At 35.9% G+C, this 13610-nt stretch overlaps 1 protein-coding gene across 2 annotated transcripts in view; it reads right to left on the reverse strand.

Annotated features, from left to right (window-relative positions):
• Nucleotides 1–13610, reverse strand: part of LOC149609967 (neuronal acetylcholine receptor subunit alpha-10-like) — an 83036-nt gene that overhangs the window by 41169 nt on the left and 28257 nt on the right. The window contains exon 1 of one of the 2 annotated variants that reach the window (XM_089860049.1): nucleotides 979–1328. The exons of the other annotated variant lie outside the window; for it this stretch is intronic. The gene's annotated coding sequence lies outside the window, so the exon portion shown is untranslated. Of the gene's footprint in view, nucleotides 1–978; nucleotides 1329–13610 lie in introns of those variants that run through there. 2 annotated transcript variants of the gene reach the window in all.

The following is a 13610-nucleotide window of genomic DNA, read 5'->3' on the forward strand; positions in this document are numbered from 1 at the left end:
CTAGGCGTGGGAAGAAAGACGATTAGTTCTAAGAAAACCTAGAATTATAGTAATATAATCCAATAAAAGACAAAGAGATAACTAGTAGAAAATAATGGGAATTTTTATAATAGAATTACAAGAAAACTATCTTCAATCTTCTCTAAAACTATTTATGTTTGTATCGGTTATACTTATGGTTAAAGGTTTTCAATAAAGATGGTTTAAAAAGGTAAATATTTTTAGGTATTTCTTTTAATTCAGAGAAAAGAAATAATTTTTTTGTCGCCACAAACGTACGCGCAATATTTAATTAAAAAAATTAGGTCTATTTTATGTTAATTGATATTCGAGTTTAGTTCAAAACGTTTTGAAGAAATGTTTGAGAGAAAGCCGCGTACGAAGAAGTGTAGCGCCGAGATATTTCAAGTATTAGGATTGACAAATCATGTCTACTTTCAGTACTTTTTAAATTTAATAATCAAATTAGGTTTAAATTAAACTCAAATAATTTGAAGTTCGAAACGTAAAGGCGCCACACATTGAAGGAACGATTTCCGATCAATTTCTTAAACTCTTTACTAAATAACTTTCAAATAACTTAAATTAATTAATAATTGTAAGTATTAATAGATTAATGTAAATGTAATTCCATTGAGCTTACTGGTTAACGCTTCGAGAGCCCATTTGAATATATTTATATTAACACGACGTATTTCAATAAATACTTGTAAAAGGATTTATATTATTAAATTAAAATTGAACTCTTTCGATATTAATATAAAAACCATTATATTTTACGTATTTAAATATACGCAGTTAAGAGTCATAAGGTAAAGGTATAATTAAATAGTAATTAAAAATTTAATGCTTTGTTAACCTAATATTATTTCATAGTACAGCTACTAATGAGTAAGTCCATTAACAAAGTAAGAATAAAAAAATTCCTCCATCATAAAAGTAATCAAATTAGGGTTTAATGACACACTAAAAACTTACGAAAGCGAGGATCTCTTCCGACGAAAACAGTCAAATTTTACACAATTGTTACGTAAGACGAACGGGGGCGGCAAACTACACTTTGCGGCGATTGCCCCAAAGAGAGAATCGTAACGATATCGTCGTCATATCGCGCGCGGCGAAGTCGGATGGGAAGCTAAGAACGACCGGTTGAAGCGACGCCGCTACGGCGAGTGTCGAGCCCCCGAAAATCCTTTACTCTTCCAGCATCCCAGGCGATACTAGCGTATCTCGACGATCCTACCCCGTTCTATCTCCTCCTTCCTCTTTCAATCCTCTCTCTTTCTCTCTCCGAATCGCCTTTGGATCTCTTCCTCTCAGAGTCTCACTCTCTCCGTGTACCTCCGTCGCTTTTCTTCCGTTTTCATCTCTCATATAGGGGCAACTATACTGATTAAGCTCCGTAAACGTGGAACGCGATCTCTTTTTGCACGAATAAAGCGAGAAGGCGCCTTTCCCTTACTGAATTTCCAAAAGAGAAATAGAGTATGAAAATCTTTTCATCTCTAGATGCATCGCGACCTTATGGAAAACATTCCAATACATATCGCGAGATAAATTTTTCGATTGATAACGCAATTTTTTTTTACTTTTACTTTGTTTTTAAGGTTCAACTGAAGGTAATTAGTATAATGTGGCTGCTATGAGTTGGCCATTTTTCGATTTCACTTTAATTAATTTAATTAAAACGGAGCTAAATTAAGAGGATAATTAGTACGGGTTCCCTGTTATCAATTTCATACATATGAGTTGAAACAGAAGCCAACTACGACATAGTAATTGCTACGTAATTAAAGACAAACATTTTAATGAAAACCTTTACGAATTCGTGTCTTTCGATTTAAAAATGTTGGGTGCTTAAATTTTAAAAGGAATGTAACCAAAACGTGAAGTATCTCACGTGGCAACAGTCCAGTTTGACTGATCTTTCACCCATTAGCATGTTTTTGAATTGATAATTTCCTTGATTTTTTCAGTACAAGGAAAGTTTATATAATTGGCTCTTAAAACAACGTTTAGCTAAAACGTTTACAAAATAGTTTTAATGCGTGAAATTCGTGTAATTAGAAACAGCCGACATTTAGGGGTTTTCATCTCTATGTATTTTCTACCAATGAATGAATGAATGGTTTATTGACCCTTTTGATTACAAATCCCTTTTGGAACAGGGAGGAACCCTCTAACGTGGGTTCACAGGTCCGAAAATAAAAAAACTAAAACAAAGCATTAAATGTCGTACAATAAAAAAACACTAAATTAATATTTACACGTTACAAAGTCAACAAGAAAACTATTTACAATTATGTACAATGACAGCTGATCGACATATGATTCAATCCTTTAATAGGGCATGGGGCAGAGAAGGCGCAATTTCGCCCAATTGGCTAAAATACTTTTTGTGATAGTTATGACTTCCATATTTGACCTATCCCCGAGAGATAGGCTATCCGCCAGGGTAATGGGCCCAAACCTCAGGTACGGGGCTCTTGCTTGCGCCTGTAGAAATGTTTTACCCGCAGCACATCTATGTTCAGGGAAAAGCTACCTACCAGGCGCAAATAATAAAACTGAGCCTTGAAGTTTTAAAACGAACTTTTTATATATATTATCTTATTTTCTCCTTTACGTTAATCAACACACGTTTAAGGAGAATTTTAATTTATTGAAATACCTTAATTGCTTTAATTTAATGAATTGATATAAATCTATCTAAACCCAACCGCAAAATACTGTTATATTCCTCATCTAGGTTCTGAAGCTTTGTAGAAGAGTAGACGAGGTCTAGACCGACCCTTCCCGACGGACTTTTACCACAAAAACGACAATAGAACATTTAATGACACGACAAGAAGTATAACGGCGCAGACCGGCGGGAACGCCCACAGAATGGAACCCTTAAAAAATGCGTAACAAAAAAGATAAGTGAACCCAGTTGCTTTCTGGCGGTCCATCAAAAGACGATTATAACATAATTCTCAAATGTTTATTAACGAGCAAATTAATTCCATAAATATTTAATGAATGCGAATCATTCAACGAACAGTTTTCAAAATGGGGGCGTATATCATATCCAAAGACGCTGTTTTACGACTTATGTATACAGGGTGTTTTTGAAAGGTCCATCACAAATTAAGGGTGATGTTTTTTGTGTCATTTTGAGTCGAAAATGTTCTATGACATTTTGCCGTCCGGGCCACGGTTTTCGAGTTATGATTTGAATATTTTAGGGATGACCCCTTCATTAAATTAGCGCTGTCTTTCAATTTCTTAATTAAATTTAAGGGGTCATCCGTAAATTACTCCAATCATAATTTGAAAACAGTGGCTCGGACGGAAAAATGCCATTGAACATTTTCGACTCAAAATGGCCCAATAAATACGCTCTTTCATTATTGATGGACTTTTCACAAACACCCTGTATAGGGTCTAATCTTTTCCATTCGGATTCACACAATTTTAGGACCACTTCGGTTTAAAATACTTCTGATGTTGAAAGCGATTTAAAAAAATATATTTTCGTCAGAAACAATATTCCGGCGTCAATCTAAATTAATCTGAAAGCGCTACGAGACCGTGAGATGTCTTTTTCCCTCCAGACAAAAAAGGAAAACCACATCATGCAGTGCCAAGCAAAAACCTCGCGCAAAATAAAGCTTTTGGGATGGAAAAGACGGCCGGGGCTTTAGATTATACTACGATGATAGTTTTTAGGTAACAACCAAGGTCTTATTATAGGGGAAGTAGAGATCAAGGGTAGAAAGGCTTTTAGTTACCCACCCACTTAGGCTTTCCACTTTATTCAAAGATTCCCATCGGATAAACTTTATAAAGCATTAATATTTATAGGGAGTGCATGGTACGTCCATAGCGCTAGCTGTTTAGGTATTCTTAGGTTAAGGAATTGACCCGAGTGTGTGTGTGTGTGGAGAAACTAGCATGGTAGATCCCCCATAGGCATTAACAAACTGTGGGGAAATCTTTGGGAGTGACGGTCTTGCGTGGTATTCCTTATTACAACACACTATTATCAAAGTCAAATCAGGCTTAAATGCAAATAAGATTATTTTTCAACGGCGTTTCTTTATACTCGAAAACCTGAGCTGGATTTTGGGACAGTAAACCAAAGAAAGGGTATCGTTTTAGTGGGAGAGAGTTTCACTTGATAAATGCTAAGTTAACTTCCAATAAACATCTTGCTACTGGAATTAAAGGGAGTTTAACCTTAATCAATTTTGTTGGGTTTACAAGGCAATGCTTTACATAATGTTCTCATTACCCTATCAATGTTAACCCCGATCACCATTTTGGTGGTATTTAGGAATGGTAGTAAAATATAGTTTTTTCCGGTGGTCATTCCCCACTTTCAAGAAATGGCAGTCAATCGATGACCAAGTCTTAGTGACGGTGGATGGTACAAGATGTTAATCCATAAAATTTGATCAAAGATAAGCCTGAAACAGCAGATTCTGAAATTGTTTCAGAAAATTTTGTCTTAGAATAGGATTTTTTCTAACCATTTCAATCCCAAAACAAAAAACTCCAGACAGACAGAGGCTAAGTATTACCTAACAACAAAGCCAGACAAATTTTTCTCTATAAGTCGAAAATCCCCAGCTAAAGCATATAAATATCTTAGCAGACAGTTCCAGACATCGAACCTCAAACCTCCGCCCTATCCTATCAGACTTTCTCCAATTATTGAACCCCAATTTAAATCTAAGATAATTATTTCTAAAAGTTTTTTTTTCCATAAGAATATCTTTTTTAAAGCATAAAGGAAAAATTTAAAACTCTCTGGAACGGAAAGTAAGATTCCGTTAAAACGTTTTTTTTTTTTGTCTTTTCTCATTTCTAAGTGACATCCGGGATAATGGAAATCCCAAATTGGTTACGTTTAACCAGTCCCTCGACACCCTTAGATTTTTAATGACGTTATAGCTAAAGCACTAATACCCTTGTCAATTCTACTCAGTCAAATTAAGAAGGAGTAAAAGAATGAAAATTCCAAAACCCTTTCCCTAAGAAATAAGATGTAAAGGAACCGATAGAGATGCTGGAAGAAAACCCGGTAAGTGATCGATATCAGAGACCTGATGGTTTGCAATGGGTTCGTGCCAACCCACGCGTATGAATTCTATCCTCTAATTGGATAGATGGGAACACGTGACTGGAAAAAGGGTTCGATTGAAACCTCTATTTTTTGGCAAGTATTTCTTGTTAGGGATGGATAGCCAACTGTATAATCAGGCCTTGACATTTTGTTAAATGTTAACTATAGCACAGTAGACAAAATTTGGAATAACAAACTCGTTGCAGATGTTATATTTCAAATATGTTTGAGATTTTATCATTAACTATGACTATATTCTGCATCTTTCACTGAAAGTCACCCAGAGCTGTTTAAATTGAGGACGGCAAAAAGTAATAGAACATTTTCGACATTTGTTTTATTTACAGTGTTTCATTTCAAAAAAAAAGTTAAATATGAGATCATTTGAATGAAATTATAGTGAATTGGTGGTCCTGAATATCCATTTGGCTATGATGGTGATATTTTCGTAAGAAAAACAAGATATCTTCAGCCATTAAGAAGTCTCCAAAGATTAAGAAGTTGAAGGGAGCGAGAGAGAGAGATAGTAAAAATCTAAAAAACTTTTCAATCTACTTTCGTCCTTATATATATTCCATATAAACTTAAATAAAAGTAGGCTTAGATTTTGTCGGAGCGTGTTCGACAGGAAGATCCTAGGTGCTTTTAAGTTTAACGAGAAAAGTCTGAGATGTTAGAGAAGTTCATCTTTTTTTTCCTCTCTCAAATAAGGATTTTTTTGCAAGATTGTTAATGTTTTTCAGTTATTTTCCTTTAATGGTATATTTTTGAGGCGGGGTACTGAATCTTTCGTAAACGTTAATGTACAGTATCTATGTTTAGTTACTACCCATTAAAGTTACCATTATGTTTCGCTATTTGAATCATAAAATGTGTCTCATTGTGAATAGATTTAATAATTTGAAAATCTCCTAAATTATATTTCGACTCTTGTTTGTTACCGAAACTCTCTTATTGTGAGAAGTGTATCCAATCCTAACTTGAAAACGATGACTCATAGAACATTTTCGACTCGAAACGGTCCAAACAACACCCCCACCCACTTAATTTCTGACAGACCTTTCAGAAACACCCTGTATATTGTCACTCCAGAGATTTCAGAGACACACACGGTTTAACACCCGAATACAATTTGACACAAAGTTTATAAGTTTCCTTATTCCAAAAATGTTTGCCAGACCTTAGAATTTTTCTCTTAGATTTAGAATTTCATAGAAGCTAGCTCACTGGTGAGGAAAATCGAGATCTATTCCCGCTTTTATCAAGATATTTTACTCGTTCCTTCTACAGAGTTTATCATTTTATTTGAAGGAGAGCTCTATGAAAAGCGTGAAAGACTCCGTTAGTCAAATATTTCCTTTAGTTTTCATTCCTTTTAGTCAACTTCAGGCTAGACTTTCGGATATCTTTTTGGTTTGGTACCTTACCGTATACAATCCCCCGTACACTTTGGCCTGAAAGTCGAGTTTTATTTTGACGTTTCGAATCTCTCGGTTGCGAGGATCCCGCCATTAATAATTCATATCAACCATTAAATCAAGGGACGCATTCCTCGATCTTCATCCCAGAAGCTAGCTAGAGAAAAGAGCCCTCACAAAAGCGGGAAAAACTTTTACCTCAACGCTAGAGTTATTAAGATATGGACAAAAATTTAATCTATTCTCCTGCAGAGAACAATACGAACTGAGGAGTTACGAAACCAACAAAAATTCATAAAGGTACTGTTCCTTAATCAAAGCACGTGGAAGAATAAAAGGGGTGTGGCTTGAAACCATGTTCCTCGAGTTGTTCATGAGGTGATTCTTCCTTTTGTATTATTGTCCTGTAGTGCTCAAGCGTTACAATGGCTGGATTAACGGAAATTTAATTTCATAGCTCGTCATGCCACTTTTCAAACCGACTGACCAGGAAACCGATGAACTAAATTAATGATTTCTTGGAATATTTATAAATTGCAAAAGAAAAGCCTCTGCGCGAATTATTTTTCGTATCTCGTGTCCATAAGTCAATACTCCATGGAAAATTTTGAAGTCTATGGTTATAGCTAGCACGGGGGCAGGCAGCTAGGCCTGAGCGTAATAGGGTAGAAAGCGATTCGAGCGAGCGATAATTTATAGGATTTTTCCTCCTGCTGGCTCGAGTCGTTTGACGGGGACGCGACTAGGATCCCTCCTAGGCTTTCCCAAAAAACGGAATTTGTCTTCTTCATGGCCAACTAAATCATTTATGAGCTGCTTTATCCGTTTGTTTTACACTCTAACGCCGACGACGACCACCGTTAACGGTTCAGCCGCATCCCCCAGAGTCTCTTTGATCCCCGAAAAATGATCATTCGGTAGTCAAGAAGCGTATCTACCAGATATGTGAAAGGTTGGATGGTCGAATGAACCAACGGTCGATGAAACTTTCCTTGGCCATGATAAAAATCTATTTCAGAATTGCAGAAAATAGTCACCGAGTCCAATAAAATAACGGAGGCAGATGAATCTCGATTTGAGGGACAAGGATATGAAAGTTGAGACACACAGATTAGAAATTTTCATTTACGCAATCTGATCAATAGAACTGAAAACATCCCTGAAATTTCTACGTAATTTTAGTCCTTTTTTCATCAAAATATAGATTAATACAGTTTAAATTTCGTAGATTTGGCTCGTCGTACGTCTCTGAGTAGAACCGAAGTAAAGCTCGATTGTTATTCATTCCAAAACCAGTATACAGATCAATTTGGGAATGTAAAATCATCCATAAACTAAATTGATTTCAACCCGCATGACTTGACTAAAATCGCAAACAATTACGATGCTGGAACGCTAAACCCACGCGCACCGCGCCTAAACATAAATTTGCACAAACGCAACTGGCGTCTTAATAAGCTCTTTCAATTTCTACACATAACCTTCCGAGATAAAGCAGAACTTCCGCAGTCCATCTTAAACAATTGGAAACGCGGTGCGGTGCGGTGCGTGGCTAAACTCTTCAAGCGACGCTGCAGCCATTCATACAAGGGTGACATTCAATAAACAGGCTTCCCCCGTTGTAGACCCTGTCGATTTGAAGGTTTCCGATATAATATAAGGTAATGACTTCAAATGAAGGACGGAGACAGCGAGAAACGATAGAGTTCGTAGAAGCGAGGCTTCTCCGTTTTCAGAACGCAACGCGTATATCTTCCGATTCCCATACCCCATCAAGAGAGCTCACTACATTATAACGTTGGATATCCGTATTTTGGATTATCCCCGAATAGACAACCGTCTAATACCGCTCGGCCCTAGAACTTTGAACCTTCTCCCTTGTAATTAATATGGGACCTGCGCGGTTTGTGCCGGTTTCAGTCTTAATCCTTCAACTATAAGGCATTATTCAAACCAGAAGTGAATTACCTAGAGATTGTAAATGATCCAGTATTGTTTTTGGTCCGTTGACCAATGATATTAGAAAACGGCTTAAGGCCTTTTTAGACTTTACAACTTTTGACTCAACTATAGATAAATCAAAAATGTTAAGTCTACAAAAATTGGCCAGTGATCAACTTTTAATTTAGTGATTCAACATATCCAACTTTTGTTCACACGTCCCAACTAGATTACTCATCTATCATTTTAGTCAAACCAGGGATAGATTTAATTTTAGAAGTAGGAATGGAGAACGGTTAATAAGGTAGGAACTTTGGATTTATCTACTTCCAGTCAAAGATTTTAGGGAAGCACGTCTATACTCGAATACCACGCCACTCGACATAAGAGTCAAAAGCGAGTTACGCTTCCTTGTTCATTACGCTTAATGTCATTTATAACGCATAATTCCTTAGAATCTCATATTTATTGCACAGCTTTACCTTATACGTATGCTATAGTTGGATAAATTCCCCCGAGAAATTGCTTGTAGGCTCCGGCCAAAGCCCTCGATTGTACTTAAACTAATAAAGGTTGCATTCGACAAATGTATTTAAGATTACCAGTAGCTTATTATATTATAAACGGGTTATACATTATTTACGCGATTTTGACCATTGAAGAGCGAGCGAGAGAGAAACCACTAAATATCCCCTACAGTATTGTCAAGTCTAATATACGTCAAACGATAGTGTTCCGCAGCCCAACCAGTTTATAATACAGGCAGGCTTACACCGTTCAGAAATTGGATGATAATTACGACAATGGGTTCTGCTTAAAGTCACTCGTCTGATTGCGATATACTCGCCAGTATTACTTTAAATTAACACATTGCTAAGATAAGCAAGTATCTTGTGACAAAATTCTATCCGAAAATCATTTAGACACATCTACAAGATGAATTTTACTGTATTACAATACGAAAGTTGATCCAAATTCGTACGTATTTGTTATTATTGACAATAATTTAGAAGAGAGTATTCCTGCATAGAAAATAGTTTTACTGAAATTGAAGGTAGGCTCGATAATTGTCCTACGGCCAAATGAGTTCGCCATCCATTTCCGGTTACTATGTTCCAACCAATCAGATACATAAAGGATAGCTAAAAATCCCGCTACATTCGTGCAATACATTACAAATACACGATCTTAAATTACAGTGATACTATTTCTTCTAAAGTCCTCCTTAACTCAAAAAATGGGTTATTTTCTTTTCCAGGAAAAAATGAAAGTGAATCTAGGAAGGTATGTTTCAAACTTAGTTCAGTACAACCTAAACGCGAAAGGACTAGAATAACAACAACAAAAAAAGAACCAGGAAACACGTAAATCAATCAAAAGGTTCAACCTGAGGAGCATACGTAATAATTTATTCAAAACCGCGTTTTCATCACCGAGACTTTGAAGAAACTCCGCAGCAGCTAGTTGGGACAGAAAAGAGGATAAAATATTTCCAAAGGAGAAGACACGTTTATCCGGTGCATGAAAGAGGTGCGGGATAGTCTACCCCACCCCCTCCTTCTTCATCTTCCCTCTTTGCAAAAAGAAGTTAAAGCCGTTAGGTAAAGGAGACACTATCAGCAGAAGAAAGAAAAATAGGGAGGATGGAGAAAAGGAGAAAATAGAGATCATCCCGGTAAGTAATGCCTTTTGAGTGCAGCTAGGGCATGCGCTAGACTCCCCTTAGAGTAGTGACAGAGCCGCTTGGTGTATAGGCAGGGTGCGAGTTTGGTATAGGCGAGCATGCAGTGTCTTTGTTATATTGGATCGTGTCAGATACAACTAATGGGATGGTGCGAAGAACCCGAGGATTTCCCCCACGTACAGACCCTCTATGGGGATCACTGGGATAAAATAAGAAGAAAAAAAATTGAGAAACAGCTTTAAAATAAAAAAGAAACGCTTCCTTATACCGGTGTAGAGGAATGGGAAAAAAGAAACAAGATGGGTTTACGATGGTAGACTTTCAAGGTAAAATATACTTGTACTTTTGGTGAGTGTTAAAAGTGGATAACTTTAAATATTAATTTAGGCATCTTAAAAGACAAATTTCATTTGCGAGAGAATGAATTTGTCATTAGTTGACTCATATTTTTAACTAGGGGATATTATTTTTATTTCATTTTAACGTCTCTGCAAATTTTCAGCCTTCCGTGTGGACTTTCTCTTTTATAGATTTAAGTTCAAATGTGTCCGCCAGTAAAATCATTTATCAACAAATTTCTATTAATTGAACATGAATTATTTACTTTTCTCTTTACTAACTACGGATGACAAAGTCTAAACCACTTTAATCAATGATATTTCAAACACAGCCTGAACAATAAGGCTCAACTTTTGCCATACCGTTCTTACCAAATATTTTAGAACGAAACTAAAAGATTGCAACGATAGCACTTGCAGAAAGCTAGACGAAATCGAGAGAGAGAGAGAGAGAGAGAGAGAGAGAGAGAAAGAATTTAAATAATCGTTTTTCTAATGTATTCTAAAACAGTTTTTCATCGCGAAAAGGGAATGCTTCGCAAAACCTTATTTTTCTTGCCACGGACCTTTCTTTTTTTTTTGCCTTAAGATGTAAATCCCCAACTAGAGACTGCGTCCTAATTTTTCAAATGTAACCCGTTTTAGTTAAATAAAAAATTGTTTTAAAAAAGGCAAGAGAAAGACAAAATGTTTAATATTTTATCGGTAGCAGAGTAAAACTCTACACGGCCTTCCAATGCAAATCGAATGGATTTAAATATTTTTTCTTTAAGATAAAAAAGTAATTTATTTTTAACTCGCAGAACCCTTACTAAAATAAGAAAATAATAGAAAATGAATTAACTAAGCTATCTATTTTCGTAATAGATAGGTGTGTTTTGGGGTGTAGGCAGAATCGCCAGAGAACATCCCCCTTAATTTATGCCAGACTAATCAGAAACACCCTGTATATATATATTGTAGCTTGAGAAAAGCTTTACAACCACAACTGTAATTAAATAACACCAACCCATCCTTTATAATAAAAATTATTCTCTCATTATAACGAAAATATTACCTTCGGTAAATTATAAATTTTAAAAACTGTGGTAATTTCGCATCTGTAAACCTCGTGAAATTTCATCCTTATTTCAGAAATTCCAACATTCCTTCTAGCAACTTCTGCTTAAATAAAAAGGAAAAAATGGAGAAATTCGTGGAAGTAACCGTAAATTCTAACTTAAATCATTGTGATACAAAGCAGCTGCAAGCAAACGCTGGAGAAATTTGGTCCTACGCTTAATACAAACTGCTAAGCGTTTCCAAAAAAAAGCAGAAACGGTAAAGGATATCCATGACTAGAGTAGAAATTCCCGGGTGAAATCAGGACCCTTATTTGCTCGCATTACGTATTCATGGCACGAGTGAATAACTCAAGCTGTTCTCGCTGACGAAAACTCAATTCCAAAACATAGAAAAACCCTTTTTCCTAAGAAGACTAGAAAAAATATATTCAAAGAAAGTTTAAAACAAAAAGGCCAAAGTCAAGTTGAAATAAAACTCCTTGGAGCTATGTTTAATGATGCTCTTTCCTTTTGCTTTTTAATTAATTTCAAGAGTCCAGTAGTTTTTTTATCGAGTATTTTTGGGATTTTACATTTTTCCTAGATAATTTCGCGAATTTCAAGTGTTTCTGTACTTGTAAGTACTCTTCAATAAGTTAAAAGGTTAATTTGTAAGCCTTGTAAAGCTTAGGCACAGTGAATGAGAGTAGTATATGCCTCTTATTTTGATAGAGTCAAGATTAGAATGTTTAATAGGAAGCAACTTATTTGCTATATGAACAGAAAAATTAATATACGAGCTCTTGGAAATTTACAAAGGATGAGTTTCCAGGTTTTTTTCCTCCTTTTATTTATGGTTTTTGTCTGTATACTTTTAAAACTGCCGGTTATTAGTTATAGTGTTTTGAGTTTTATCAAAATAATGCACAGTAATTGCAGAAGGGGATAATAGAAAAAGGATGGTACTGCATGTACTCTCTTAAAACTTTAGTTATGTAACATGATTCTTCCCTGGCGTTTGCTCTCCCGCTCATCAAACTTCAGATGGCCATCGCACCGTGCTAGGGTGAATTCTATAACTGTTTGGTACTAAATCCTCAGCAATCAACCTACAAGCCTTGATTGCATTAACGTGGAACAAAAATCCACAAGCACCCCTAGTTAATCGCATGTGATTAACTAGGGGTGATTAACGCATGTGATTAACGCGTATGTGATTCCGTTTAGTAACCTTGTGCACTCCAAATGTTGGGAATGATGTTGGGAAGAGTCATGTTACAATTATCCCGATTTGTGGTACACTTCTCTCGAAGAGAAATATTATACACTTCTAGTAATTGCAATTGTACTTGCTTGTTATCTAAACTATAGAGTGACCATAAAAACTTTAGATATTTGTACAAATAGCGCGACAAATTCAATTTTAAGGCAAAAGTCCATCCGCTTTAGCCTCCCTGAAAGTTAACCCTAATCACATTTTGCAAGAACGCTAGACGAAATTTATGTTCTATCCCTTAAAAGGTTTGTATCGAGTAGGTCTGTCAGTGGGAGAATGGCGAAAAAAGGGCGGCGAGGGTGCCGCGACATTCTCTTGACTGGAGATCCGTTTCAAGATGAGAAATCGGCCAGCTTGAAAATCGAGGACGAAAATGCGCGAGCGAATTTTTTTTTTCTTTCGAACTAGAATTTGCGCTGAGAAAAACTAGAAAAAGGAAAAGCTTTTAGAATTTTTTTCTCACCCAAAATGGAAACCGAAAGTGGTACGAGCTTTATTCGCACCATATATCGAAACAGTCGCGTACCCCATATTTATCCCTTTCTATAAATAACAAAAATACAATTGAAAAAAATGAGAACGAGAAGAGAGAAAAAAATTTATCGTGGCCATTATTTACTACGAACAATCCTAGACTGAAAGTTATATTCCGTTTTTTAAAAAAAAATAAGAAACGTTGTACTTTTTCTTCTCGCGCTCTTCATCTCTCTTTTGTAACTTGGAAGATATAAAATCAAGGAAATCAAGAGCGTTTTATTCGTTAAGTTATATAACTGATACTACGTTAAGCTGAAGTTTTA

This window comes from Phalangium opilio, unplaced genomic scaffold (genome assembly GCF_054372755.1).
Source record: "Phalangium opilio isolate 3A_F unplaced genomic scaffold, DU_Popi_V2 ptg000344l_1, whole genome shotgun sequence".
Classification (NCBI taxonomy): Eukaryota; Metazoa; Arthropoda; class Arachnida; order Opiliones; family Phalangiidae; genus Phalangium; species Phalangium opilio.